Genomic DNA, 19,073 nt, shown 5'->3' with positions numbered 1-19,073 from the left:
TTTACCTTTTATTTTTGATCAGGGTGCCTGTATAATTGGCCCTTGTGAGGCTAAAAAAAAATAAGGTAATGTATATGAGTAAATACAGAAAAAAATAACATCCATGGAGATTAAAGAGGTGCTGCAAAGATACCTAGTGTGTGAAATAAGGATTGTAGTCCGGCTTGCTGCTATGTCAGAGTTCTCTCTAAACAGATAACATAAGGTAGGTATAAAGTGCTCAGTGCTTGAAAGGGTTAATAGCAGGGGAAGCGTTTACCTGCGAGCTTGTATTACTTGAGTGTGTCAGTACAGCAGCTCCTAATGAGGCTAGAGGGAAAAGCACCATACCATAAGCAATTATTATCATTATGCTCATATACTTATATATTTGGCATGTGATTCACTACCCTTTCTATATAATGGTAATGGTATGGTGCTTTTCCCTCTAACACACTGGCATTTTTTTTTATAAGCCACAGATTCGGTCACTGAAAACAAATCATTCATCTGCACTGCCTCATTGAATAACATCAGTCTGAGTACGGTCTGATATTCTTCTCAAAAATTTGATCTTGTGAAAAAGAGCTCACACGTAAAATTGCCCCCCTAGGTGAGGTTCTAATCTTGCTTTATGGTAGCTTCTCTACGGCTATGTGCACACGGTGTGGATTTGGCCCTGCGGATCCGCAGCAGAACTGCAGGTGGTGTACAGTACCATTCTAACCTATGGAAAATTGAAACCGCTGTGCAGATAATGCGGATTTTTCCGCGTGGTTTTTTTCTGCGGTTTCAAATCCGCAGAAAGAATTGACATGTCATTCTTTTCTGCGGATTCTGCTGTAGTTTGCCTGACATTGGAGTTGGCGATTTGCGGCTGGATTCCCCATCAAACCACCAACCTCCCAAGAAACTCCCCACCCCTTCGAGCCCCCAAAAAACACCAGGACACCAAAATGGAATATAATGGCCACAGCAGCCTTTTATTTAAGTAACGTACAACATTCTGTAAATCTATAGCAATCTTGGGGAGGGTCCTTGAAGCTCCAAATCTGGTGACCAAAACGTAAAGAATACTTTTTCGTGGACAAACACCTACCATAAATTACTCCTAGCCGTTACCCCACTGGCTCGGGAGCACCAAAACCCCGTCGGGGTTACACTGTCCACTTAATCCCTGGGGATCCGACGAACCACTGCCGGAATTCCCCCCAAATCACCAGACCCAAACCACGGATAATAACATTGAGGAATCCATATGACCACAGATCCCCCAAAACCAATTTAGCACCAACTTCAAGGACCCCCTCCCCCCACACACCAACCAGCCGCCATGACCCGTGATATGGAAACAACCCCACCCTATGCAACCCTTCCTGCATAAAATTAGGGCGGGCGGGACAATCCCTCCTGGCTCCAGAGCGGGAACTGAGGTAACCGCCCCTCAGCCACTTAATATATATACCCCTCTAACCCCCATCCTCCACCCCCTGGGATTATTAACCCCTTCCCACCAACCCACCGTCATGAAGGGCCTCCACTTAGCCGCTGTGGGGTGGGGGGTTGCGCGGCTCTCTCCAGCCCTTGTCTAGCTCCTCCATTGTGGAGGTGATAAACCGCAGGGCAAAACCACAGAGCAATCCGCAGGTAAACCTGCAGGTCTTTTGATTTTGCAAAATCCGCGGGTGAATCCGCACCGTGTGCACATAGCCTAAAAAGAAAAACAATGTTTGCTACTTACTTGTCATAACACCTGGTATGTTTGTTTTTTTAATATAATGGCGCCAAAAATAATATGAAAACATCCCATCCTGAGAAAATTAGAAAGTGCTGCTGCAAAGATCTGGCATTGTTCTGTGCTGTATGATCCTTTACTAAATCTAGGAGAGCTAGCGGAGGAGGTCACAGCCACTTCTGCTAACACACACGCAGCCACTAGGTGGCACACAGATCCTGTGCATTCAGGGTTGCAGGTCTCCCATTCTAGCGCATTATCCATCTGGCTTAGACATTATGTTACGTTTTCATCCAATATGTCACTCAGCCAAGTATGACCCCAACTTTTTCTTTTAGTAAAATGTACACTTGACTAAACTAAACATGCCTGTTACTTCAGTAATAAAACGTAAGTCTCACCATTTAGTGAGTTAAGGCTCGCTCACATAAGCGTATAAAAAATCATCCAAGTTTCATAAAGAAAACGCAGATTTTTTTTTTTACTCATTTGCCATCCATATCCAATCCATATTTTTTTTTTACAGCAGCAGATTTCAAAATTGTCAAGAATTACACTGTATCCATAAAGTTCAGATGTTATACTGTGGCTCCATATGGAAACCACTTTGGTTTTTTTTTGTATCCTTAGAGTTGAATGGGCAAGTCACATCTACTGTAAGATATGGGAAAAAATAGTGAATGCTGTGAATTTTTTCCTTCGCGGATTGGGTCTAATTGCTCATCTTCACTGCCCCATTGAGTAACATTGGTCTGAATGCCGTCTGTTTTTTCATGGACAGTACTTCTACCGACAATATGGTTGTGTGAATGTGTCTTTAGGCCTCGTTCACATGTTCAGTATTTGATCAGTATTTTACATCAGCATTTACAAGCCAAAATCAGAAGTGGAGCAATCAGAGTAAAGTATAATAGGAACACGTCACCACTTCTGGATTTATCACCCACTCCTGGTTTTGGCTTAGAGATACTGATGTAAAATACTGACCGAATACTGAACGTGTGAACATGGCCTTACCAAAAGAAGCTGATGTGTGAAAGAGGCCTAGAGGGTTAAACTCCATGTCAGGATTCACAATTTATTGTTACTTAAATTTAAAATGTAATATAGTAAAATGTTTCGTAACTTTGTTTTGAAAATAATGTTCATCCATAAACATGTCATATTTGCTACCTACACTAGCAAAAATAATGTTATTAAAAAAAAATATTACAAATATTAGCATTCATATTTTTTCATATAAACATCAAACTTAAAAATGTAACAAATATTTACACTAAGATATTTACACATCGCTGCTCCAGGGCCCCCAGTTTGGCATTTTCGAGGTGGGCCAGCGGGTTGTTGTCAGTCCGTACTACCACCTCGGAGCCTACCCGGTACTCTGCGAACCGCTCCGTCATGGCCTACACTACCGCGAGGAGCTCAAGCTTAAAGGAGCTGTAATTGTCAGGATTACGCTCGGAGTCGTGGAGTGATCGGCTGCCATAAGCGATCACTTTCTCCTGACAGTCTTGGTGTTGCGACAATACAGCTCCTAGCCCGTGGAGACTCCCGTCGGTGTGCAGTATGAACGGCTGCGAGAAATCCGCATAAGTTAACACCGGGGAGAGTGCGGCCTTAAGATCTTGGAAGGTCTCTTCCTGCTGTTCTCGCCACTGAATCTTCCATCCATTCGCTCCGGCAGGGGCCTCCTTTAGCAAGTCTTGCAGGGCTCGGGCTCAACATGCAAAATTCTTCACGAAACGACGGTAATATCCTGTCAACCCCAGGAAGGCTTGTACATCTTTTACCGTCTCAGGAGTAGGCCACCCCTGGATCGCGGCGACTTTTTCCCGGGACGGTCTTACACCTTCTGCAGAGATGGTATGCCCCAGATATTCGATCTGTGTCCGGAATAGGTGGCATTTCTGGGGTTTTACCTTCAATCCGTACTTCTGCAGCCGGCCAAGCACCTGCCCCAACCGCTGCAAGTGGTCCTCAAATATAGCGGCATAGATGATGATGTCATCCAGGTTTATCAGCGTGGCATCGAAGTTGAGATCTCCCAGACACTGCTCCATCAGCCGTTGAAAAGTCCCGGGGGCGTTGGCTAGCCCAAACGGCATACGATTGAATTCGAACAGTCCCATAGGAAGAATGAATGCAGTCTTGGCTCGGTCTTCTTCCGACATTGGCACCTGCCAGTACCTGCTGGCCAGATCTAAGGTCAAGAAATATGTCGCTTTTCCCAAGGCGGATAGGGATTCTTCAATGCGGGGCAGCGGGTACGAGTCTTTGATGGTACAGGCATTCAATTTCCGATAATCCACACAGAACCGCAAACTGCCATCTTTCTTGCGGACCAACACGTTGGGGGCTGCCCAAGGGCTCTGGCTCTCTCGAATAACTCCTTTTTGAAGCATTTGGCCCAATAGAGTCTTTACCTCTTGATAGAGCTGTGGGGGAATCTGCCGATATCATTCTCTAATAGGAGCCGTTCCTGCAGTGGGAATACCGTGCGTGATGGCCGTGGTACATCCGAAATCATCCTCATGTTTGGCGAATACCTCCTGATAGTGGCCCAGAAGTGTTTTTACCTGGAGTATCTGGGCTGGGGTGAGGCCAGAGAGTTCTGTTCGCATTTTTTCCAGGATAATTTGGCCCTTTTCTCCAGCCGAGGACCCGGGGGTCTGAAGGGATCGGATGGATACTGCCCATGGGTTCCCCGTCTGCACTTTTAGCTGGAACGCCGGAGCCGGGAGCACGTCCTCCAGGGGTCTCACTAGTTTTACCATTTCGGCCCGTGGTTTCAGAACGATATCTTGGTCTTCTAGGTTAACGCATCGCACCAGGATGGTCCCTTTCCACACGGTGGCCAGGGTGCGGGCCACCAGGGCTCTGGGGGGGCAGGCGCTCCGAGAGGCTTGGCTCTACCTGCATCTCTACTCCTTCTCCTTCCAGGGGCACAGGGGCCCGGATTGGTAAGGCCACCACTGTCTGTCCTGGCGGCAGAACGAGTGGAGGGACTGCCAGAGCGATCACCTTCCCCAGCGCCTCGCCCTCCCGACAGTCCTGTCGGACTCCCGCTCCCCGCACCAACTGTTGGAAGACCTGCCCTTGGGGCGTGCGGGAGCCCCACTGGCTCAGAGTCTCTTGAGTGGGCTCGTTCAGGAGTACGCTGCCAAACTCTCGCAATATATTCATACCCAGGGTCACCGGGTGTTTCTCGTTGGCATCTCCCTGGGTCAGGATCACTCCTCGGCGGCCGAGTGGTTTGCCGCATAGCAAAATCTACATCCAGACCACTCCGACAACAGGAACTGGCAGCTGGTTGGCAGCTACCAGCTTTATCACGGACCCCCACTGGAGTCTTAGTGCTTGAGGAAAATGCCGCTGAAAATAAGTCTCTGGCATGGTCGTTACCTGTGACCCTGTATCGACTAGGCATCGTACGGCATGGCCCTCAAGCTCTGCCCACATCACCAGACACCTCGTGACCAGATCCCTGGGACTTCCACCACCTCTCGTTGTGGTTTCTGGCTCCGAGCGGCGTCCCCCCCAGCTCAGATGGCCGCCAGGGTGGGTATTCCACACGCCGTGGGTACTCTCGGGTGAAGTGGCCAGATTCTCTGTACTCATAGCATTCCTGAGGCAGCAGGGGCCGACTGCCCCTGGGATTGCGGGGGCTCCAGGGTCCTGGGCCTGCCCCACGCCGTTCACTCATGGCCTCGACCCATCTCTTCACCACGGTCAGTTCACCTCTGATATCCTTCAGCTCCCGTTTCATGTCTTCCATCCATTCTGGCTCTTCAGTGGCATTCACAAAGACTTCCGTGCTCTGGACCTTTCCCATGGGGACTTCAACCCCTGTTCCTGCTCCCGCGCATGCGCCTGAATCCCCACCTCGGAGAAAGCCATATGCGGGTTTACCCGGACCTGCTCCCACGCGGCCTGCTTAGTCAGAGGGTCTCAGAGTCCGGTCACTAAAAGGTCACGTAGGGTGAGGTCGATGGGTCCCACCCCCACGCCGTCCTTCCGCTCTATGGCGGTGTATAATTCCTGAAGAGCATTTATGTACTAGGTGACCGTCTCCCCTTCCCCTTGCATATGACTGAACAACCGGGTTCTCAGTTCCCCCACATTTGTCGGATCCCCATGTGTCTCCTCCAATATCTGTTAGACCCTAACAAAGGTGTCACGCTGTCCTGGGGTTCTCAACATTATGGAATCCCGGGCCTCCCCGTCCAACGCCATAAGAGCTACCTCAGCTTCCAAGTTGGGGGGTCATCGGATGCATTCTAAACAACCCTCGCATCCGTTCCGTCCAGCTCCACATCATGGTATTGGCGCCAGAGTACCTAGGCAGGTTGCTCAGCATAGCCCCCAAGGAAATGCTGGACCAGGGACCAGTGTTGCCCCCCCTTTGGACTGTGGCATCACGCTCAGAGACTGCATCCTGCCGACGACGCCAAATGTAGTACTCGCAGGCACGGGGGATGCAGTGACGAGGCGTGAGACGGTTTGAGCTTTAAGGTGTAAGTTTTATATCTATATATGCCTTTGGGGCTGTCTTGAGCAACCGAACAAGCTAACAATAACTGCACACGCAGGGGATCAATACAAGAAACACACGGTAATGTGAACACGACTAACCCGGCGAAGGCCGGTCACTATAGGGCCGCGGTATGGCCGACTACGAGTCCTTAGTTATAAAAGTGTCACTTATCCTCTCTGACATCTGGCAGGATCCTGAATGATGATGCTTCAGCATTGCAGCCACTGGGCCCAGCCGACGAGGATCTGACGAAGACTTCGGGCGTTCCTGTGCCCAGGCGAGGTGAGGGCACAACAGGACCCGGAAGAGTTCCGCAAGGTGGCGCCCCCCAGCGGAGGCGGTGCAGTGCCGCTTGGGGACTGGAAAATAGAGGCCGCAGCAGGGACCGCGGCTGGCAGCGGACAGGCAACAGCCGCGGGTGGCAGCAGGTAGTCTGCAGCCGCGAACTGGAGTGAGGCGGCGTCGGCCGCGGGTGGCAGCAGGTAGGCCGCAGCCGCGAACTGGAGCGGGGCGTCGTCTGCTGCGGGCGGGAGCTGACGGGCCGCACCCACTGGGCGGAGTCAGGCGACGCCTGCCGTGGGGCGGAGTCAGGTAGCGGCTGCCGTGGGTGGGAGTGGACGTACCGCACCCGCGGGATGGAGTTGGGCGGCAGCTGCCGCTGGCGGGAGCAGACGGGCCACACCCACGGGGTGGAGTCGGGCAGTGGCGGCCAATAGGAGCGCGGCTGAATGGTCGGCGTCTCCCTCCTGGATGGCTAGGTGTCGTCTCCCTTCTGCCTGTGGTGAGTCTCCCTGCAGTCTCTCTGGTCGCTGCTCTCCCCACTCTACTCTAGCTCTGGCTTTTGCTCTGGCTCTCTGGCGCTTCCTGGCTTCCTTGCTCCACCTCTCCTGTTCTGCTGACTCACCCCTCCTGGCGTCCTCAGACCTTTTTATACTGGCTCCTCCCCCAACCTCTCTGGAACTCTCTATGTCCCGTCCTCTAATTCTGTCCCCCGGAAACAGTTTCCCTAGGAACCTTGGTGACAGCCCCCTTTGTTCCGGCCCGGGCACACAGTGCAGATGGCTCCTCCTGCACAGGCACTTCAGGTGTTGGTTGTGCTGTTGCGAGCTGTTGGCGTGCTGTGTTTTGGGTGATCTCTGCATACTCATCGTTTTTCTCTGGCAGGCGAACATAGTTTCTGTCAGACCGATGCCAGCTTTCAAGGCAGTCACAAAACTCATGCGTATTGTTGATGTATGGGGGTGAAGAGGAAAAAGAGCTCAAAAGGGGTTACCATGTGACCTTGGGGGGCAGTGACCGGAGAGAAGAGGCTGTGGACAGGAAACGGTGCGACGTCAGGGTGGGAAAGCAGAGCACGCAGGAAAGAGAGCAGGCTGCTACACCGTGCTCCCGGAGAGAGAGTTCTCCGTCTGAGGACTGAGACTGAAGGACAAAGCGTTGTCAGCGCCGTATGTGAGTATGTGGACTCGATAGCCTCCGTGACAAGAGGAGACTTCCCCTCTGACAGTACAGAGACACTGACACGAGCGCGCAGTCCCGGGGACCGCAGTGATGAGCCAGAGCCCCTGAGTGTGGTAAAGAGATTTAACAGTGTGTGCAGCATCGCTCCAGTGGTGAGACAGGTGGGGTATTACGCAGAGACTCAGAGCAGGGAGACCCAGGTTCCACTTCAGCTCTCAGTTCCCTGCTTTAACCCCTGGAGGTCCCAACTTCATATTGAGCAAAGACTTTAGAGACTGCACGCGCCGCTGTTGCTGGTGCCGACGTGGGAGAAGTAGACTCTTCAATCAAGTTTACCCCTGATTGATAAGTTATAATTACCTGAGTTTAACTGTTTAAATGCTGCATTACCGTATTATTGCTTCCTTCATCTCCATTGTTCTGCTTACTGTTTTACTCTGACTCATTTAACCCCCCTACTGCTCTTCACTGCGTGGAGTGAAAATCCCTGTAAATAAACCTTTAACTCTTGGTCTGTCTCAGATCCATGGCGACATCCTCCGTAACCTGCAGGTTATTACATTTGGTCTGGTACAAACAATGTGAATGGCGTTCTTGGCATGTAGCCGCACAGTCCTGTTGCTATCACGAAGGTACGGTGCTAGGCTACATCCAAACGTTTCCTCCACATCATCATTCACCACATGCGATAGATAAACACCACTATCTACCTCACGCCTGGTTTTGATGATAGGAGCTCCTTCCTACACCAAAATTGTCATGGAATGGGTGCAGGTGTGAGGAGACTGCCATCACATAGGATACAGTAACGGACTGTACACAGACCAACGGTAAAAGGGGTTTATTATACAGTAGAAACTCCACGCAGGGAGAAAACGGAGGGATAATATTCCCTATACAGCAAAAGGCTAATGGGGATAACTTAAGGAACACAGACAAGTAAAGCTGACAACACAATAAAATATAACTTATTACTCAGGTGCCAGTCACAGTCGAACTTCTGTCTGTGACTGGTGTTGCCTATATTGCGTCACAGTGGGGGTCTGTCACATTCCTGAGGTATTAAATGATGTAGTATCTTTTGACGTTGGCGGTGTCCTCCCGTGGTCCTGACGATGGCGGCGAATCCTCGGGATCCTGATGCGGGTCTTGGGTCCAGCAGATGAGGTGGTGAAGAGGGATACATCCTTATCCTCAGCGGTGAGTGTCCCAACACTACGAAGATTTGCAGCACTGCCCAAACACAGTTTACAATGGGCAGCCTGGTTTGCTGTGCCGAATCGACACACGCCTAAGTCCCGTTCACAGACCTTGTCTCTCATGGTCAGTACTGTCAGCGGGGGCAGCTGTGGCAGCGAGGGGTGACTGTATCAGCGGTCTCAGCAAGGGCAGTGATGTCGGCTGGGACCGCGGTGTCTGAGCGGTACTCAGTCAACGGAATCGTATCAAAGTGCTCTGCTATCCCAGGCTCTGGCCTGCCCAGATGCCTCTCAGCTGATTTTACCTCACAGGTGTCCCGCGCGCCTGAAGTTCCCGCCCAAACTGTCTGGTCACTCACGCGCTGCAGCTCTGTCCGCTTAGCCACACCCCCTTTTCTCAAATACATAGTACAGTCTGGTGTCTCAAGCTTTCTACCCCGCAATATAGGTGACAGCCCCGACAGTTCTGGACCTTTCACGGAGGAAACATTCCTAGTTAGTTCCTTCCACTTACACAGCTACAGGGGAGATGTCAAGTGGATGGGTAGGGCTGCTGCTCCGGTGTCCTTCCACTTCCTCCGAGCCTTGAGCTGGTGCTGGTTCTAGTTGGGCTGAATCTGATGACTGGCCTGGGGCTGGTCCAGCATCCTTGGCTGAATCAGCCACTGGACCCTACAGAGCATCTGACTCCAAGGCCGTCTCCCTGTCATATAAATTGGATTCAGTTCTGCAAGTGAAAAAAAATATGAAATGCTAATTGAAATTACGCAACTTGACAAGTTTATAATCTTGTAGAATACTCAAAAAGCCAGAACTTACGGATGTAGGTCCATAATGGGTGCCAAAGAATTTAGCCGGTACATAAAGATATACAGTAGGTCCATTTCTTCGAGGCTGCAGACCTGCTTTTGGCACACGGTTAGTGCTCACATCTATGTACAGTATGTATCCCGACAGCTGCACCAGGTGATATCATTCACTGTTTAAAAAAAAAAAAAAAAAAAAGACACAGCACACATTTAAAAAAATAATGCCTATTACGTATGTTTTAAACATTTACCAGTGTTTGCCATGATCTTAACAATCTAAATTACAGCTGACATAATGAATAAATATTTTCATGGCAAATACAATACGGGAAATCACATGAAACCACCAAAAATTGGGCTTATGTAAAAAATACACCAGGCAATTGTGCTTCTGTGGAAAATGAAATACTAATCTTGAAGTGCTGACGTCCGTGTATACGTTTACATAGTGGAAATTTTAAACCTATTTAGATGCTGTTTGCTAAAACAAACTGAGCGTACTAACATTGTTTTTTTAGGATGTACAGAAACATGTGGTACTTATGTGGTGATTGCAGGTACGCAGGATGCAGTGACGAGTCGCGAGACAGGTGCTTTCTATATTAACGTTTATAAGACCAGAAGGAACATTCCTCAGTCCCGGCCTGATCACCAAAAGGGGTAACATGGGTTGCCCTTGCAGGGGGTTCTATACAAGCACACACAAACTGGTAGAACACGACTACTTTCGGCAACAGCCGGTCACTACAGGGCCGCGGTATGGCCGACTATGGGTCCTTAGTTATAAAGTCAACTTAGCCGTCCAGACATCCCTCGCCGGTCGGGTTGGTGGTCTTTCGGCGTAGTAGTTGCTGGGCCCAGTTGCTGAGGCGATGACGAAGACTTCACGCACTCCGGTGCGCTGATGACACTGGAGCCCCACAGGCTCCGGCGTAGTCCTTGGACAGTTGGGCCGCAGCCCCTGGCCTGGGACAAGCGGCAGCGATGTATGGTGGTGAATGACAGGCCACCTGCGCAGCTACCAGCTGCGACGGGGAGTCCGAGGTCAGCAGTGGTGGCCGCCGGCGGTACTGTACTTGCCGCGGCCACTGGTGAGAACAGGGCGGCTGCAGGTGGCGGGCAACAGGCCGCAGCCGCGAACTGGAGCGAGGCCGCGGGTGACCGCGGGTAGGCCGCAGCTGCGGGCTGAGGGGAGGCAGTAGCGGCCCCAGGTCGAACAGGGGCTGCAGTGGCTGCGAGCTGGTGCGGGGCAGCAATGGCCACAAATGACCGCGGGCAGGCCGCAGCCGCGGGCTGCAAGAAGGATGTGGCGGATGCTGGTCGATGCAGAGCAGTGGTTCTCGGACGGTCATCTTGGCGCCGTCCCACTGATGTCCAGGGGAAGTATCCCTCCTGTCTCTGGCCTCCTTTCTGGCTCTGGTGAGTCGCTCTGGCTCTCAATCGCTCCCACGATCTCCTGCTCCTTCTGTGTCGTTCTGCTGACTCCTCATCTCGGGAATTCCCTTCCTCCTTTATACTGGTCCCTCCCCCAGCCCATCTGTCTGTCAGGTCCATCCCCGAACTCTGTCCCCCGGAAACAGTTTTCCCCGGAACCCAGGTGACGGTCCCCTTGGTTCCGACCCGGACACTCGACGGGGACCCTCTCTCCCACACTTACTCATAATAAATAATAATAATAATAATTTTATTTCTATAGCACCGACATATTCCGCAGCACTTTACATTTCAGAGGAGACTTGTACAGACGATACACATTACATCATAACAATAATCACATAGATCATAACAGACACCAAGAGGAATGAGGACCCTGCTCGCAAGCTTACTATCTATGAGGAAAAAAGGTAGACATGAAAGGTGGGTGGTAACATTTGCCTTCATTGTTTGGTCCAGCCATAATGTTAGGTGTGTAACAGTACAGACCCAGAAGGCTAATAGATGCATAAAGCATGTGGGAACATGATGCGGAGAACCTGGTGTGAGGTGCCAAGGGGAGAGGTACTAGAAAACAGGTATATTTCTCCCCGTTTCATTTGATATGTCTCCCTGTACTGATGAAGTCAGTTTATTTCACTGTAATCCAGTCCGGGTTTCCTTAATGATCAGCATGGGAAGGATTGGTAGTTCCCCCTCCACTAATTCAATCCAGGTTTTGGTTTCCTGACTGGTCCAGCTGATAGACTCAGAGCTCCCAACTCCTCCCGATTATGTCTCGTCTGCTGAGCTGGGAGCTGACACAGTAAGATTACATGGACTTCTTTGCTGTTATATAGGTTTATTTTGTAGTTAGCCTGCTATTGTTAGTTAGTGGCCAGACGGCCTTAGATGTTTTATTTCATGTTTGGCATGTGTAACATTGAATAACAAGTGTGCACAATAAATATGCCGTGTCCATATTCATGTGGAACTTGCTAGTCTGCTGTAGTGACTCCATAGCCACACGCTTGTGCCAAAGCAAAGATCCCAGCTGAGCTATCTATTCCCCACAAATGGTGTTTTGAATGTGGGCAACTGTGGCTGCTGGACTGTGACTGCAGAGAAAACGCTGTGTATGTCCTGGCTGAAAGCTTCTGCGCTTTTGAAGAGCCAAGAGTCCAGTAATATGGAGGAACTAGTGAAGCAGTTATTGCAAGCAAATGTGCAACAACAGCAGACTAATGCTTGCTTCCAGAAGGCTCTGGAGCAGCAACACCAGATGCAGCAAGATCAGTTGGAGACAATAAAACAGGCCTTGGTTCGGCAACCCCAAGATGAGGGAGACCGTGCACAAAGCGTTGCTAGTGCGCAGAAAGCCGTACAAAAGACTTTGCTTAAAATGACCCCAGACGATGATGTGGAAGCATACCTCACCGTGTTCGAACGTATTGCAGAACGTGAGCACTTACTGCTGGACAGATGGGCTGAGGTAGTTGCTCCGTTTCTGAGCGGAGATCCACAAAAGGCCTATTACGATCTGAGTGGAGCGGATGCTATGGACTATATCAAACTCAAAGGCGAAATCCTGGCAAGCTGGGAGTAAACACGTATGTACGGGCACAGAGGGTGCATTTATGGACTTTTGTGGAGCATCAGCCAGCCCGCTCACAAATGCATAATCTCATCCATCTAGTAAAAAAATGGCTACAACCAGAGGCTTTGACGTCCGCACAGATGGTGGAGTGTGTTGTTCTAGACAAGAACCTGCGGTCCTTACCCGCTAAGATCCAGAGGTGGGTTGGACAGGGTGACCCAACTACCGCTGACCAGTTGGTGAATATGGTCGAACGCTACAATGCTTCTGAAAGCCTACTCCAAGGGACGTTAGCACCCCACTGGCTCCGCAAGAAAGCGCTGGAGAGTCCTGCGAAACCTACTTCATCTTCAAAAGAAGAGAATGTCACAATGAAGGGTGGCAGACCTACAAAGGACTATGGAGGTGGTACGGGCTCACAGCAAGCCAGCAGACCTCGTCTGAGATCTCCATCGAGGAGGCAAGGGCCTATACAATGTTGGCGATGTCGCGGGCTTGGTCATGTAGCAGCTAACTGCCCAATGACTTCAGAGCCAATGGACTGTAACGCTATGAGGCGTCTTTCGTTATATGTGCAGTCAGTCTGTGTGGCGGAGACCCTCACGGGAAATGAACAACACGTGTGCCACGTCGAGGTTGACGGTTATAGTGTGAATGCCATCTTGGATTCCGGCAGTCAAGTAACTTTGGTACATGCCAGTTTGGTGGACACTAGCGCCCTAACAAACTTAACCGTGGGCATTAGTTGCATCCATGGGGATACTAAGAACTACCCCACTGCCTGGGTTACTCTTGCCACGCCAGTAGGGACCAAAAGACATCAGGCGGCAGTCATAAAGTCTATGGGACATAGTGTAATCCTGGTGAGAGACTTTCCCTTATTTTGGGACTTGTGGAACTTCAAAAGTGGCATGAACCCTCTAGTTAATGACGGTACTCTGGAGCTAGCCCCTGAACCATTACAGCAAGACGACGGAGAACCCATCGCAGAGGAAGTACCAGGATCTGTGGACTCTCCTCTGGCTGTGTATGCAGGTGAGGCAGACGAGCTAGAGGATGTTTTAGAAATGCCTGATCTTGAGCTGGCCCGTGGTAAGTTCGGGACCGCTCAGCACCAGGATCCTACTCTAGCAAGGGCGTGGGAAAACGTAAAGGTCTCCGAGGGAAGACCATTGTACCTAGGGGCTCAAACCGAGTTCCCACACATAGCGGTGCAGCAGGATATGCTGTATCACATAGACAAGGTGCGAGGAGTGGTGGTAGAACAACTAGTGGTACCTAAGTCCTTTCGCCAGGTAGTTTTGGAGTTGGCACATAAACATCCCTTGGGAAGTCACCTGGCGGTAGAAAAGACAAAACACCGTATTCTGCAACGTTTCTTTTGGCCGGGTCTAGTGGGAGACGTGACCCAGTACTGTCTGTCATGTCCTATGTGTCAATTGACCGCACCTATGTCACATTTTAGAAGCCCCTTAGTGCCCTTACCAATAATAGAGGTGCCCTTCGAGAGGATAGCAATGGATATAGTCGGACCGTTAGTTAAATCTGCCAGGGGTCATCAGTACATTTTGGTAGTATTGGATTATGCCACGCGTTATCCCGAAGCAGTGCCCTTGCGGAATGCCAATGCGAAATCAATTTCAAAGGAGCTGGTTAATATGTTTTCCCGCATCGGCATTCCGAAAGAGATACTTACGGATCAAGGGACCCCCTTTATGTCTCGTATACTTAAGGATTTATGTAAATTACTAAAAATCTCCCATTTGCGTACCTCAGTATATCACCCTCAGACTGATGGTTTGGTGGAACGCTTTAACCAAACCCTAAAGGGAATGTTGAAAAGGGTGGTGGATAAGGACGGGAGAGATTGGGATGCCCTACTACCATACCTCATGTTCGCTATACGTGAGGTACCCCAATCCTCTACAGGCTTTTCACCTTTTGAGTTGGTTTATGGGCGGTGTCCTAGAGGCCTGTTAGATATTGCCAAGGAGACTTGGGAACAAGAGGTGACTCCTTACCGCAGTGTAATTGAACACATAACACTTATGCAGGACCGAATTGCAGCAGTTATGCCAATAGTTAAAGAGTGTTTAGAGCGCGCACAACATGCTCAAAGCACGGTATACAACCGAGCGGCTAAAACACGAGTCTTTCAACCCGGAGACAGGGTGTTGGTATTGGTACCTACCGTAGAAAATAAATTTCTTGCGAAATGGCAGGGACCATACGAAGTGCTGGAACGAATAGGTGAAGTAAATTTTATAAGATACACCAACCAGACAAGAGAAAGCCCGAACAAATATACCACATAAACTTGCTTAAGGCCTGGAGGGACAGGGAGAGTCTGGTGGCAGGAGCTGCCCTTGAGGATGGGCCTCGAGGGGCACCACCTTCTAAGGTAAAGGACCCCCAGGTAGCTCTGCCAGAAGTGGGTATTGCAGACACGCTATCCGAAAGCCAAAAACGAGAGACCAGGGAGTTCATACAGAGGAACGCAGATGTTTTCTCGGAACTTCCTGGCCGGACTCACCTAATTAAACATGACATTGCTACTGATCCACAGGCGCGGGTACGGCTAAAACCATATCGAATTCCGGAGGCTCGGAGACAAGCCATTGCCCAGGAAGTGAAGAAGATGTTAGAGCTCGCGGTCATTGAGGAGTCCCGGAGTGATTGGGCTAGCCCTATCGTACTGGTGCCCAAACCCGATGGGACTATCCGATTTTGTAACGATTTTCGGAAAGTAAATGAAGTATCGAAATTCGATGCCTACCCGATGCCAAGAGTCGATGAACTGATAGAGAGACTGGGTTCGGCCAGGTACATATCCACTATTGACTTAACAAAAGGTTATTGGCAGATTCCCCTCACGGAATCAGCCAAATAGAAAACTGCCTTTGTGACGCCCCAGGGATTATTCCAGTACCGAGATATGCCATTTGGGTTGCATGGTGCCGCAGCCACCTTCCAACGTCTAATGGATATTGTCCTAAAACCCCATGGCCAGTATGCGTCCGCATACTTGGACGACATCATTATCTTTAGCGATGACTGGGACACGCATTTGTCAATAGTACAAGCCATCTTAGACTCCCTAAAAACAGCTGGGTTGACTGCCAATCCCAAGAAATGTACGTTGGGATTGGAAGAGGCTCGCTATCTGGGATATAGCATAGGGAGAGGAGTCGTGAAGCCTCAAGCCAATAAAGTGGACGCTATTCAAAATTGGCCACGACCGGTAACCAAAAAACAGGTTGGAGCTTTTTTAGGGATCGTTGGTTATTATAGGCGGTTCATCAAACATTTTGCGACCATCGCAGCGCCTCTCACAGATCTTACTAAGGGGTCGAAATCTGTCACAATAAAGTGGAACGCAGAAGCAGAGGAGGCCTTTCAACGATTGAAAACAGTCCTCTGTGACCATCCAGTGTTAGTTGCACCAGACTTTAAACGGGAGTTTATTGTCCAAACAGACGCCTCTGGGGTGGGCCTCAGCGCGGTTTTGTCTCAAGAAGTAAATGGCGAGGAACACCCAGTGGCCTATCTAAGCAGAAAGCTTACGAGAGCAGAAAGGAACTACAGTGTAGTTGAGCGGGAAGCCCTGGCTGTGAAATGGGCCCTGTGCACCTTGCGCTATTATTTACTAGGTCGCCAGTTTAGGCTAGTGACGGACCATTCGCCCCTAACGTGGATGTCCCGGGCAAAAGAGGGCAATGCGCGGGTGACACGCTGGTTCTTAGCATTACAAGGGTTTAAATTTTCCGTTGAGCACAGGGCGGGCACAGCGCACAGAAATGCAGATGCGTTGTCTAGAACGCACCGCTTGGTGATTCGTCGTGTCCGACCCCACGGGCTCGAACAGAGGAGGGGGGTGTGTGAGGTGCCAAGGGGAGAGGTACTAGAAAACAGGTATATTTTTCCCCGTTTCATTTCATATGTCTCCCTGTACTGATGAAGTCAGTTTATTTCACTGTAATCCAGTCCGGGTTTCCTTAGTGATCAGCATGGGAAGGATTGGTAGTTCCCCCTCCACTAATTCAATCCAGGTTTTGGTTTCCTGACTGGTCGAGCTGATAGACTCAGAGCTCCCAGCTCCTCCTGATTATATCTCGTCTGCTGAGCTGGGAGCTGACACAGTAAGATTACATGGACTTCTTTGCTGTTATATAGGTTTATTTTGTAGTTAGCCTGCTATTGTTAGTTAGTGGCCAGACGGCCTTAGATGTTTTATTTCATGTTTGGCATGTGTAACATTGAATAACAAGTGTGCACAATAAATATGAAGTGTCCATATTCATGTGGAACTTGCTAGTCTGCTGTAGTGACTCCATAGCCACACGCTTGTGCCAAAGCAAAGATCCCAGCTGAGCTATCTATTCCCCACACTGGTTATGGTAAAACTTTTGACTGTGCCACACAGGGATAGTTAGGTTAATGCGTTGAGGCGGTAGGCCAGTCTGAATAAATGCGGTTTTAGGGCACGGTTAAAATTGTAGGGACTGGGTACTAATCGTATTGACCTGGAAAGTGCATTCCAAAGAATTGGCGCAGCACGTGTATAGTCTTGGAGACGGGAGTGGGAGGTTTTGATTATTGAGGATGCTAACCTCAGGTCATCAGCAGAACGGAGGGCATGGGTAGAGTGGTAGACTGAGACGAAGGAGGAGATGTAGGGTGGTGCTGAGCCATGGAGTGCTTTGTGGGTGAGGGTAATAAGTTTGTACTGGATTCTGGAGTGGATGAGTAGCCAGTGTAATGACTGGCACAAGGTAGAGGCGTCGGTGTCACGATTGGCGAGGAATAGAGTTGAGCGACTTTTGTTTTTTTAGGGTCGCGTTTCGTTTCGTGAAACCCGACTTTTCCAAAAGTCGGGTCGAGCAAGATCGTCCGATTATAGGGAAAAGACGGGGTCGTCCCGAAACACGAAACCCAATGTAAGTCAATGGGGAATAAAAGTCGGCAGTGAGAGGAGGACAGGAAACAAACCAACAGTGCCCATTTGAATGCCAAAAGCATCAATTCTTCTTACTTAAGCTTGTCAACCTTAATTAACTTCATAATACAAGTTACGCACTGAAAAATGTGGGTTATTTGGCTACAGACTGTGGGGGGGAGGGCTGGCTCCAGGTTTTCATGTGCCCTGGGCGAAAGAGCGCCCCTTTAACACATACCACAACTCATCATGCTCCGATACGGCAGAGAAATAGCGGTATAGTACAATGAAAAATACCTCACTTTTTACATCTCATGACGAGGCCCATCTATTTCTCCATACAGAATCATTGGTCCCATATAATGTTTGAAACAGTATATGATGAGCTCCACATAATGCTACAGTATATGTTGGTCCCCATGGATGAAGCTCCACTGTCTTATGGGCCCAAATAATGCTCCAAACATAATGGGCCCCATTTCTAATGCTCTAGTGTATAATGGGCCCTGTAAATGCTGCTCCAGTGTCTGATGTCCACCTTTGGAATGTTCCAGTGTATGGTGGGCCCCATCTATCATTCTCAGACGGTGTTAGGCCCAGTATGGATTGCACGTGAATGCACAAAGGTTAGAAAGGGTACCGTATCCCCAGATAACATGTATGGATAGCGTACACATTCAAAATATATGTCTCAGGAGGCAGGCTCAGACGGTGTTAGGCCCAGTATGGATTGCACGTGATTGCACAAAGGTTAGAAAGGGTACCGTATCCCCAGATAACATGTATGGATAGCGTACACATTCAAAATATATGTCTCAGGAAGCAGGCTCAGACGGTGTTAGGCCCAGTATGGATTGCACGTGATTGCACAAAGGTTAGAAAGGGTACCGTATCCCCGGATAACATGAATGGATCGCGTACACATTCAAAATATATGTCTCAGGAGGCAGGCTCAGACGGTGTTAGGCCCAGTATGGATTGCACGTGATTGCACAAAGGTTAGAAAGGGTACCGTATCCCCGGATAACATGTATGGATAGCGTACACATTCAAAATATATGTCTCAGGAGGCAGGCTCAGACGGTGTTAGGCCCAGTATGGATTGCACGTGATTGCACAAAGGTTAGAAAGGGTACCGTATCCCCAGATAACATGTATGGATAGCGTACACATTCAAAATATATGTCTATACATCAGGAGGCAGGCTCAGACGGTGTTAGGCCCAGTATGGATTGCACGTGATTGCACAAAGGTTAGAAAGGGTACCGTATCCCCAGATAACATGTATGGATAGTGTACACATTCAAAATATATGTCTCAGGAGGCAGGCTCAGACGGTGTTAGGCCCAGTATGGATTGCACGTGATTGCACAAAGGTTAGAAAGGGTACCGTATCCCCGGATAACA

This window comes from Dendrobates tinctorius, unplaced genomic scaffold (assembly GCF_039654945.1).
Source record: "Dendrobates tinctorius isolate UK_male_01 unplaced genomic scaffold, ASM3965494v1 ptg000165l, whole genome shotgun sequence".
NCBI lineage: Eukaryota > Metazoa > Chordata > Amphibia > Anura > Dendrobatidae > Dendrobates > Dendrobates tinctorius.
This window is presented reverse-complemented; position numbering follows the sequence as displayed.